This window comes from Salmo salar, chromosome 23 (genome assembly GCF_965601325.2).
Source record: "Salmo salar chromosome 23, fSalSal1, whole genome shotgun sequence".
Lineage (NCBI taxonomy): Eukaryota > Metazoa > Chordata > Actinopteri > Salmoniformes > Salmonidae > Salmo > Salmo salar.
In genome coordinates, this window is record NC_138313.1 from 2548516 (window position 1) to 2561446 (window position 12931).

A 12931-nucleotide genomic window follows, 5' to 3' on the forward strand; every position below is an offset into this window, starting at 1 on the left:
AGAGAGTAAAAGGAGCAGGTAAGGATAATCTTTTCTCGTTTTAACGAATTAGGCTAAACGATCAATTATTTTCGACCAAAATCATTGGGCAGGCATCACTGGCCAATTGTTTATTATCGATATAACTATAGCTATGATAATTAATTATCGTTAATTGTGCTTCTCTTTTCTCAATGCAACCGAACAAATATTTTGTTAGATAGAAAAATAAAATTGTATTTCTTTATTTTCATTATTATTTATAAGACAGTAGGGCTATCTACGATAAGTAGGCCTACGATACGCTACAATGTAGGTATTTGTTCCTATGTGATTACATTTTGTTACATGTCGAGACGTTCTAAAAGTAACTTTTGTTTCGTTTTAACCTCCGCCTTAAGAGGGCGACATAGTCTAACAGTCGTTTATTTTATGTGTGGGGGCCTTTTTTACATGAGAAAATCACTGAATAATGTTTTGAGTATGGCATATTTATTTAGAGCAAATAATGAATAGATACATTTTGTTGCAGTTGTGTCTCCTGCTTGAGAAATGCCAGGCTTGGCAGAGATATCTACTGGCATGCTGTCGCTGCTCCCCCTGGCTTGGGCCAGAGTTGTCTTTCAACCACAATGAAGGTAAACACACATCTGTTCAGTAGTGGTGTGTGGGTAAAATCACTGGGGAAGCCAAGCCAGGGAAGAAAAAGCCATATTACAACCTATGTGTTGTGATAATTGTGTTGTTTGCTCTATAACCTGTTAGTTCATATGCTTGCCACTGTAATATATAGGCCTAAGGCTGAGACAAGGAGACACAGTGGCAGAATAAATTCAACCACACCTTTGTTTCATCACAAACCCAGAGAGCAACCTCTGTCTGATGAAGTCCACAAAGCATATTGCATGTAACAAACAGTTACGTGACCTACAGCATCGTCAAGCAAGTTAATGTTTCAGATTTTTTTTTACAACTAAACAACTATTGATTTAGAACCACGGACAGTTACCGCAAGTCGCAAAGAAAACAGGAGCTGCCTTCACTATTTCAACTTCAACATTTCAACATCATCAAATCACCTATGCTAAGTCTAATACAGTGACAACTAAAATATAACAAAAACTATTTAGTTCAATCAACGTAAGCTAAATATGATGTGTCTGTCTGTCTGGCTGGCTGGCTGGCTGGCTGTAGAAAAAACATGTTGACTCACCCTACTTGTAGAGAAATTCTATCCTCCTCTCTTTGATGTTAACGAAACTGTCTATGACTGCCATACAGTACACACTTTTAATTTTTGTTGTACTAGGCTACCTGACTAAAATGCTTGCTCACTAACTTCCTTTCATGGGCAACGATGAGCCAGCTAATTAACATTAGCCTACTACATCTAGCTCCATATTGATCTTCCATCCTCTCAGGCCAGGGGCACAATGTATGAATTTATGGTTGGATCAGAATCTTTGTTATAATCATTGGCCAGCACGGAGAATTAAGTAAAACCACAAGTCTAAATCCCAATCTCCATCCATGGGTAATTTAGGAAAGGGGCAATTTTAGCTAGCTAGTTAGCTAGCCACCGGAGGACAATGACAACAATTACAATTTTTCTGTCAGTGATTGGTGTGAAGCCAACTCCAAACTGGCTTCCCTTGACACTTTTTTGTGCGCCAGGACCATTCACAGTTGGGCTCACTCAGTTTAGCTCAACGCTGATCTGCTATTGTTTTACACTTTTTTTTTTCAAGGGTGGCCAAATGTTCGCTGGCTTCCCTTGCATTCAGTGCTATGAGTGGCAACAATGTCATACACTTTTTGACCAGACAGCATCAGATAGATACAGAGACAAAGAGGTGCTGTCTTGGATACTTTCTCCAATGACATACATTCAGCCTCTTCTTGCAAATTGAAGGAAAATTATGAAACACAGAGAGACTAAAGATAAATTATTTCATGTTATTTATTTTTTGGTAAATTTTGTGGAGGGGAAGCCTGGCTTCCCTTGGCATCCATGAATACATGCCACTGCGTCTGTTTGTCCTTAACACTCTCAAGTGTGTGCACTGCACTGAGAGGGAGAGAATGTCTGTCCAAATGTGCATTCAGTTAAACTTGTTTTGGAGGCAAGTTTACACCCTCCTCTTTCACCCTATTTCATGTAGGGTCATATTGGGCCAGTGGTTCCCAAACTGTGAGGCATTAAGGAACTCAGTTCGGCTTTCAACGTACTCTTGAAAGTTGTAATAGTAGAATGCACAATGTGCAATTTCATGATTGGATAGTGAATCAGCAGTTTTCCTCTTGTCACTGCAGACCTTAGAGAGCTATTTATAACTTGTCAGAAAGTTTTTTTAGCCCGTTGATTTTGTTGTAATGTATCAGTCACTCAATTATCACATGAACACATACAAGACATGGCAAAATATGTAGAATTGCAGGAAATTTGCTTTAAAACTGCAAAATGTGTTCTCCACCACATGGCAAATTGTGTAGAATTGCTGTTTTAAAAAATCACCACCCCATGGCAAACTTTATAGAATTGCAGGAAATAGGTTTGAAACTTGCAAAATTCTCTCCTCCAACAAGAGGTGTGTGACCAGTTTGTGTCATTGACAGTGTAGGGGGAGGGGTGTCCCCAAAGATAGAAAGGGGGCTGAGTGAAAAAGTTTGGGAACCACTGTGTCAGGCAATTGTTCTTTTGCTTCACTTTTTCTATTTATATCTGATTGTGAGGTTATCCATTCAATACTGACTTTTGTCTGTCGAAGTCAGACTTATGATCAATGATTGCTAGTGTGTGTGTGTGCGTGTGTGCGTGTGTGTGTGTGTGTGTGTGTGTGTGTGTGTGTGTGTGTGTGTGTGTGTGTGTGTGTGTGTGTGTGTGTGTGTGAGAAAGAGGCTCCGTCTCTATCTCTGATTATATCAATCTCATGCCCATCAATATCGTCTCTCTCTCGGTCTGGCTTATTCCCTCTCTGTCTCTCGCACGCTGTCTGTCTCTCTGTTTCTCTCTTTTTCTGGGTCCAGTGTTCCTTGGACAACAGTCCGCATCCTCGTACCCGTCTCGCTCGCTGCTCTGGAACAAATGGGACCTGGAGCTGGTGACGCCAGGCAGGCTTGAGAGGGAGTGCATGGAGGAGGTGTGCACCTACGAGGAGGCCAGGGGGGTGTTTGAGGACACACCCCAAACGGTGAGGGAAGGGGGCAGTGAATGTGGTGGTACCTTTCATGAAAGTCTGATTGGGAAATTCTGTATTATTTACACACATTAAGAATACTGTAAGCTTGTTCAATTAATTGACTAATTGGATACTAGGAATTTACTTGGAATTAATTTTATATTTTCCCCAGAATGTATTTTGGGACACATATACCAGCAGTCACAGTAAGACCTTTTTTTGGGGGGGCTTTTAGTAAATCTATACTAAGTCAATATTGACATTTACTTTCTCACGACTGTCCTCATGTTTCTCTATGGATGATGCTAGTGTTGTGTACTATAATCGCACAGGCTGTAATCTGAATATAATGTACATTGCAAATGTATTTATTGTGTTGGTTCTTTAGACACGGCGCCCAGAGTGGATGTGTCGGGTCTAGTGGCAGGGATCTTGGCTATTCTAGTGTCTGCTGTCATAGCCACGGTGCTGGGCTGCTACTGTTAAAAGAACAAGGCTGGTAGGACGGCAGGCAGGTAAGTTTGAGTGTGTGTGTTGTGTCTATGTATGTTAGTGTGTCGATCTTAGAGTGTAAGTATGTACAGTATAGCCTAAGGCGTCTACTGCCTGATTGCCCTACCTGTCAGCAAATTTAAAATGATAAAGTAGGCCTATGTAACCCCTGGTATCCCAACATAGTAGCAACATATGGTAAAGTACATTGTCTTATTATTTTTTAATTACAGTAGCCTACATGAGGTATTAGCAACATGATAACATAGGTCTATGTAATCCCGGGTAGCCCTACATAGCAGCAACATTATTTCAGAAATAAGCAATGGACCCTGACTCTTCCCATATTTTGTCTTGTGTGTGGCCAACATTACTTGTGTGTAGCCTAACCTAGTATTACTTTTATGTCATCTGTTTCAATGCTCCAGTGAGGATGGTTTTGGATGGCCAGCCTGCCCCAGAGACAGTGCCTCTCGCTGGGATCATCGCCCCAGGACTGCCCTCCTATGGCGAAGCCCTGAACCACAGTGGGCAGCATGACGCACCCCCGCCACCTTACTCTGGGTAGTCCTGTGTGTGTGTGTGTGTGTGTGTGTGTGTGTGTGTGTGTGTGTGTGTGTGTGTGTGTGTGTGTGTGTGTGTGTGTGTGTGTGTGTGTGTGTGTGTGTGTGTGCGTGTGTGTGTGTATCACAGGAGGTTGGTGGCACCTTAATTGGGGAGGACATGCTCGTGGTAATGGCTGGAACAGAATGAGTTGAATGGTATCAAGCACATGGTTTCTATGTGTTTGATGCCATTCCATCTACTCCGTTCCAGCCATTATTGAGCCATCCTCCCCTCAGCAGCCTCCACTGGTGTGTATGTACAGTTGAAGTCGGAAGTTTACGTACACTTAGGTTGGAGTCATTAAAACTCGTTTTTCAACCACTCCACAAATTTCTTGTTAACGAACTATAGTTTTGGCAAGTCGGTTAGGACATCTACTTTGTGCATGACACAAGTATTTTTTCCAACAATTGTTTACAGACAGATTATTTCACTTATAACTCACTGTATCAAAATTCCAGTGGGTTAGAAGTTTACATACACTAAGTTGACTGTGCCTTTAAACAGCTTGGAAAATTCCAGAAAATGATGTCATGGCTTTAGAAACTTCTGATAGCCTAATTGACATCATTTGAGTCAATTGGAGGTGTACCTGTGGATGTATTTCAAGGCCTACCCCCAAACTCAGTGCCTCTTTGCTTGACATCATGGGAAAATCAAAAGAAATCAGCCAAGACCTCAGAAAAAAAAATTGTAGACCTCCACAAGTCTGGTTCATCCTTGGGAGCAATTTCCAAACGCCTGAAGGTACCACGTTCATCTGTACAAACAATAGTACCGAAGTATAAACACCATGGGACCACGCAGCCGTCATACCGCTCAGGAAGGAGACGTGTTCTGTCTCCTAGAGATGAACGTACTTTGGTGCGAAAAGTGCAAATCAATCCCAGAACAGCAAAGGACCTTGTGAAGATGCTGGAAGAAACAGGTACAAAAGTATCTATATCCACAGTAAAACGAGTCCTATATCGACATAACCTGAAAGGTCACTCAGCAAGGAAGAAGCCACTGCGGTTTTGAAGCCACTGCTTCAAAACCGCCATAAAAAAGACAGAATACGGTTTGCAACTGCACATGGGGAAAGATCGTACTTTTTGGAGAAATGTCCTCTGGTCTGATGAAACAAAAATAGAACTGTTTGGCCATAATGACCATTGTTACATCAGGAGGAAAAGGGGGATGCTTGCAAGCCGAAGAACACCATCACAACCGTGAAGCACGGGGGTGGCAGCATCATGTTGGGGTGCTTTGCTGCAGGAGGGACTGGTGCACTTCACAAAGTAGATGGCATCATGAGGGAGGAAAATTATGTGGATATATTGAAGCAACATCTCAAGACATCAGTCAGGAAGTTAAAGCTTGGTTGCAAATGGGTCTTCTAAATTGACAACGACCCCAAGCATACTTCCAAAGTTGTGGCAAAATGGCTTAAGGACAACAAAGTCAAGGTATTGGTGGCCATCACAAAGCCCTGACTTCAATCGTATAGAAAAGTTGTGGGCAGAACTGAAAAAGCGTGTGCGAGCAAGGAGGCCTACAAACCTGGCTCAGTTACACCAGCTCTGTCAGGAGGAATGGGCCAAAATTCCCCCAACTTATTGTGGGAAGATTATGGAAGGCTACCCAAAACTTTTGACCCAAGCTAAACAATTTAAAGGCAATGCTACCTAATACTAATTGAGTGTATGTAAACTTCTGACCCACTGGGAATGTGATGAAAGTAATAAAAGCTGAAATAAATCATTCTCTCTACTATTATTCTGACACTTAACATTCTTAAAATAAAGTGGTGATCCTAACTGACCTAAGACAGGGAATGTTTACTAGGGTTAAATGTCAGGAATTGTGAAAAACTGAGTTTAAATGTATTTGGCTAAGGTGTATGTAAACTTCCGACTTAAACTATGGTGGAACATACAGTTGACGAATGTGTACTGTGCGTGAATGTATTCTAGCTTTCTGTACTAGTTGTAATATGCATGTCTGTCCACTGTGTGTGTCTGTCTGTCTGTCTGTCTGTCTGTCTGTCTGTCTGTCTGTCTGTCTGTCTGTCTGTCTGTCTGTCTCAGTGGTGGAAAAAGTACTAAAATATCATACTTGAGTAAAAGTAAAGAAAGTCACCCAGTAAAATACTACTTTCGTAAAAGTAAAAAAATATTTGGTGTTGAATATACTTAAGTATCAAAAATAAATGGAATTGCTCAAATGTACTTAAGTATCAAAAGTAAAAGTATAAATAATTTCAAATTCCTTATATTAAGCAAACCAGACTGCACCATTTTTATTATTTATTTTTTATTGACAGATAGCCAGGGGCACACTACAACACTCAGACATAATTTACAAACTAAGCATTTGTGTTTAGTGAGTCTGCCAGGTCAGAGGCAGTAGGGATGACCTGGGATGTTCTGTTGATAAGTGTGTGAATTGGACCATTTTCCTATCAAAATGTAACGAGTACTTTTGGGTTTCAGGCAAAATGTATGGAGTAAAAAGTACATTATTTTCTTTAGGAATGTAGTGAAGTAAAAGTTGCCAAAAATATAAATTTTAAAGTAAATTACAGATACCCCAAAACACTACTTAAGTAGTAATTTAAAGTATTTTTACTTAAGTACTTTACACCACTGGTCTGTCTGTGCATCTTTCATTCATGTCATTATTTTTCTTTCTCTCTCTTTTTTACACGGGGGCGCCATCAGAACCTCCTGACCCAGCTGACAATACTGAGATTACTGCTAATACTGAGGACACTGAGTGAAAAGGAGGGATGGACATTTTAAAAAGGGGCATTCATGAAGTGTGTGTGTGTGTGTTACAAGCTTCTTCAATTGGGGTTCTGGACAGTTATAAGTGAGCACAGCTGTGAACATTTCCATTTCAATTCCTGTGAGTTCTTGAAATAGACATGGTATATGTCCATTTAATAAGAGAGCATTTCAATCCCTGTACTGATTGAAATTGGGATGTAATTGACACAGTTCTAATTCTTAGGTCTTTTTTTTTTATTCAGGGGAAGAGGGGAGTTCATGGAGGGAAAGGCTGAAGGATGTTATAGATAGAGAAATTAAGGGAATGGGATGAAGACTTGTTAAGAGGTTACCTGTGAGAAAGAGAAGCAATCCCTTGAAAGTTACATATCTTGAAAACTTGATTGCTGACAGTCCCCAAATGTCAACAATGGACTAATGAAACAAAGGATCGTTTTTGGGTGGAATTTCCTTTAATATGTATAAACTAGCACCTGGTACTGTATTTAGGTCAACATGTTGGCTAATTTTCGTCTTATTTCAGTTGTTTCTATCTGTATTGTTACATGACAGACCACTCTGAACTTGTTTATATTTATACACATTTCTTATTAAAAACATTTTAATAAAATGTTTTGCACCTGGCCACTGGTCAATCAGACAGTCATCTAGACTCCATAGAGTTGCACGTTTTCAAGAAGGTTTTAAAATATGCCAGGTTGTTAGAAGTGAAAGTCATCCAAAAGTAATTGGATTATGTTACTCCTTTTGAGTAATCCAAAGGTTTCCGTTACTGATTACTTAATTAAAAAAAATATAACTGCAATCAGTAACGGATTACATTTTTTAAGTAATCCACCCAACCCTGCATATATCAGCACTCTTCAAAATGAAATTTCTCTTGCATTACTCCCAAATGTACCCTTTTTCTCCCTGGATGAGAATTGGCCTGTGCTACACTGTCTTCTGTCAGAGAACGGTCTCTGTGTATATGACTAAAGGCTTTACATGGTCAATCTGCAACTGAGGTGGCTGTAAAGCATTTACTGCGCAGACATATTGTGCTTAGCCGAACTATCGTGAAGGACTTTGTCAAGGAAGTTGAGTTGGTGTTTATAATGGACCTCCCGCCCCCACATACCGTCAACCAATCATGTCAATGCGGAGCTATACAGAGTCCTCCGCTTTGTTAAACAATTTGAGAGGCGCACAGCGATGCGATACAGAGCATGATTTGCCCTCTGCATTCCTCCGATTGCTCGGAAATTTCGTCACATCCGCCATACGAAACCTCCGACCACACTCCAGATCAAGCATAAATTGTTTTTTTAGCAAGAGTTGGACTAGCAGACAGACTGCGTGTGTGTGTGGGCACTGGGGAGGGAGAAAAAGTGAGTGAGTGGGGAGCGAGGGAGTGTACCAACATGCGATCCAACCAGCCGCTCTCAAAAATGGCGTCTTCAGAAGAAAAATACGTGAAACCAAACATCAAGATTCTAGTACGGCCGCGAGACCTCTCTTCAATTCTCTTTGGTTTATTTATAATTGTTTTTTACAAAAGAACGCAAGCACTACTACAATATATTTTGAAGTGCGGTACGAATATTGTAGTCGTCGAAGTCAGAAGGCCCGCCTACTTAACCAATCAGATGAGGGAGTGTGATGGAAGCGAATGCCGGTTTACGATTCGTGGGAAAAGACCAATCAGATTAGGGAGTGTGATGACGCGTATGCTGACCGGCTTGCAGGGGCAGACGAGAGACATGTATTTATACCGCGTTCATATAGTAGTCGGAACTAGGAAACTGACATTTCCGACTTGCTAACTGGCTGTAGTTAAACACGTGCCGCGTTCAATGAATCATCAAGTCGGAAATTTCAGAGTTTCCTAGTTCCGACTAGCAACTGAACGCGGCACCATTTTATCACGTTATCCATCAATGGTTTCTTTATTTATTGGATGTCTTTTTCAAACACAGTTACTTGTCTTAACCCAAAATAGGTTTACTCCAATATCTGCATTGTTTTTAAAGTGGCATGTAGACAAATTGACACCTTGATTTTATTTTCAAAATCCACAAGTAAAACGTAGTTTCATAGAAATGTTCACATACTTGTTTTTATTTTAAATGTGTTTATTTTTGGATGATTTAAGATCAACTTCAGCCCTGTTACTTTATTTGGCACCTATGAACATACTATAGTCGTTTATTTAACTTAACAGTACACCTTTTGGTATTTTGGTTCTGTTTCCGTTTCTGTACAAAGTTATGGAAGATGGCAAAACATTTAATAATAATCATGATTAATTGGACTTACAGTGGCAAAAAAAAGTATGTGAACCCTTTGGAATTACCTGGATTTCTGCATAAATTTGACAAAATGTAATCTGATCTTCATCTGTCACAACAGTACACAAACACAGTGTGCTTAAACTAAAAACACACAAATTATTGTCTCCCTGTATCCTGTATATTGAATACATAATTTAAACATTCACAGTGTAGGTTGGAAAAAGTATGTGAACCCCAAGGCTAATGACTTCTCCAAAAGCTATTTTGAGTCGGGAGTCAACTAACCTGGAGTCGAATCAATGAGATGAGGTTGGAGATTTTGATAATAGCTGCCCTGCCCCATAAAAAACACTCACAAAATTGTTTATAAATGGAGAAATTTCAACACTGTTGCTACTCCCTAGGAGTGGCCATCCTGCAAAGATGACTGCACGAGCACATCGTAGAATGCTCAATGAGGTTAAGAAGAGTCCTAGAGTGTCAGCAAAAGGTTACAGAAATCTCTGGAAGATGATAACATCTCTGTTGATGAGTCTACAATACATAAAACACTAAACAAAAATGGTGTTCATGGGAGGACACCACGGAAGAAGCCACTGCTGTCCAAAAAAAAACATTGCTGCACATCTGAAGTTCGCAAAAGAGCACCTGGATGTTCCACAGCGCTACTGGCAAAATATTCTGTGGACAGATTAAACTAAAGTTGTGTTGTTTGGAAGGAACACACAACACTATGTGTGGAGAAAAAAAGGCACAGCACACCAACATCAAAACCTCATCCCAGCTGTAAACTATTGTAGGGGGAGCATCATGGTTTGGGGCTGCTTTGCTGCCTCAGGGCCTGAACAGCTTGCTTGCTATCATCGACTGAAAAATGAATTCCCAAGTTTATCAAGACATTTTGCAGGAGAATGTAAGGCTATCTGTCCGCCAATTGAAGCTAAACAGAAGTTAGGTGATGCAACAGGACAACAACCAGACATCCCAAGAATATTGTGGAACTGAAACAGTTTTGTAAAGAGGAATGGTCCAAAATTCCTCCTGACCGTTGTGCAGGTCTGATCCGCAACTACAGAAAACATTTGAGGTTATTGCTGTTATTAAATCCAAGGGTTCACATACTTTTTCCAACTTGCACTGTGAATGTTTACACGGTGTGTTCAATAAAGACATTGAACAATTATAATTGTTTGTGTTATTCGTTTTAAGCAGATTGTGTTTGTCTATTGTTGTGACTTAGATGAAGATCAGATAACATTTTATGACCAATTTAAGCAGAAATCCAGGTATTTTTTTTATTTAACTAGGCAAGTCAGTTAAGAACAAATTCTTATTTACAATGACAGCCTAGGAATAGTGGGTTAGCTCCCTTGTTCAGGGGCCGAACAACATATTTTTACCTTGTCAGCTCAGGGATTCGATCTAGCAACCTTTCAGTTACTGGCCCAACACTCTAACCACTAGGCTACCTGCCACCCCAGGTAACTCTAAAGGGTTCACATACTTTTTCTTCCCACTGTACATGCCACTTTTTTAGACATCCAAAGCTCTTTACAGTGTAAGGGAAACTCACCACCCTAACCCCACTTACAGTGCCTTCAGAAAGTATTTATACCCCTTCACTATTATTTTTACCCATCTACTAACAGGTGCCCTTCTTTGTGAGGCTTTGGAAAACCTTTGTGGTTGTGGTTGAATTTGTGTTTGAAATTCACTGCTCGACTGAGTGACCTTACAGATAATTGTATGTGTGTGGTACAGAGATGAGGTAGTCATTCAAAAATGATGTTAAACACTATTATTGCATACAGCGTGAGCCCATGCAACTTATTATGTTACTTGTTAGGCACGTTTTCACTCCTGAGCTTATTTAGGCTTGCCATAACAAAGGGGTTGAATACTTATTGACTCAAGACATTTCGGCTTTTCATTATTAATTAATTATTAAAATTAAAATAAATAAAAATCATAATTCCACTTTGACATTATGAGGTATTGTGTGTAGGCCAGTGACACAACATCTACATGTAAACCATTTTCAATTCATGCTGAAACACAACAAAATATGGAAAAAGTCAAGAGGAGTGAATACTTTCTAAAGGCACTGTACATACTCTTTATTTATTTTATTGGCCCATCCACCCCCCTCTTTGGAGGACAAAAGTAACCTTGTTTTTTAAATTGTATATTAATTTTACATATATTTTCTTCCATATACTGTACGATAGGAATACAGTTTTATATACACATTACAGATAACATGGTACTCATCATTACAAACTCTTGCAATAAGTGCCATAGGACATGCATTTAAAGCCCCATCTTACATTTTATGCATTCCATTGTTGGTTGGTACTTTAACATGATTAAAATGAAATGAATGATGTAAAAGTGTATGGTATAAATTACTGTGATCGGTCTTTGAACTTACTGCTTTCATGTTCATTTCTGCAGCATATTTATCTTTTGCGTTTGTTTGTCTGTCTTTCCCCTGGTGGAATTCATACGTCTTTGTGCTCACAAGTTCAAGTTGGGAGACTTTTAACTCTCCCAACTGAGTTTTTTTCCTGCCAAAGGCTGTGCATCTGTTGAAGGTCAAGAATATGATATATTACTATTAGAATGAAATGCTTGTAGGGAAACTAACAACATTGCTCCATTAAATCGGTTGTGATCCAGGCTGTATCACAAACGGCCGTGATTGGGAGTCCCATAGGGCTGCGCACAATTGGCCCAGCGGGTTTGGCCGGGGGTAGGCCGTCATTGTAAATAAGAATTTGCCTAGTTAAATAAAAAATAAAAATAGAATAACTTCTCTGTGCTTGGAATGGAATACATTTACATTTTAGTCATTTAGCAGACGCTCTTATCCAAAGCGACTTACATTAGTGAATGCATACATTTCATACATTTTTTCCCCGTACTGGTCCCCCGTGGGAATCGAACCCACAACCCTGGCGTTGCAAACACCATGCTCTACCAACTGAAAATAAAAATACATTTAAAAAAGCCAATTTACCCTTTTGCCCAAAACTTTTGTCCTTTCTCAATGTTATGAATTTGAGTGACGTGCATTTAGATATTTGGTCGTCACACTCCCTTATCTGATTGGTTGGGTAGGCGGGCCTTCTGAGCCGGTTAGAGATTATCCAATCGCTGATTACTTTGTTTTGTACAACACCCCTGGCAGTCTCCGAGTGAAGTATGATGCGAACATAGAGCAGCCAAGTAATTCAGTTTGATTCGTCAGGCAACCACGGGGGATACGAGTGTATTATCGTCTGGGAACATCAATCCTAGACAATAGTGCAGATCTAGCGCCCACTATCGGCTGCCTAGGCTACCAATATTGGGGAGGGGGTGTGTGTAAATGAATTTTGGAGAGGGAACTGGCCAGCCAAAATATAAACAATAGACACTGTTGCTATAATAGAATCGCCCCTTATATATATATATATATTCCAAATATTTTAGAAATGCAACACTTCAACAACGTAGGGGACAGGGGATGGTAAGAGAGCGTGCTTCAGTCAAGAGTGATAAATGGGCACCAAATATTTTGATTTGCACAGACTGGTTTAGACTACGCGCTAGCATCAGCTGAATCGCTGGTTGTGCCTAGAAGGACAAT

At 40.0% G+C, this 12931-nt stretch overlaps 1 pseudogene; it reads left to right on the forward strand.

The window, feature by feature from the left end:
- Window positions 1-531: 531 nt before the first annotated feature.
- On the forward strand, window positions 532-7017 carry LOC106583898 (transmembrane gamma-carboxyglutamic acid protein 2-like; annotated as a pseudogene).
- The last annotated feature ends 5914 nt before the right edge of the window (window positions 7018-12931 follow it).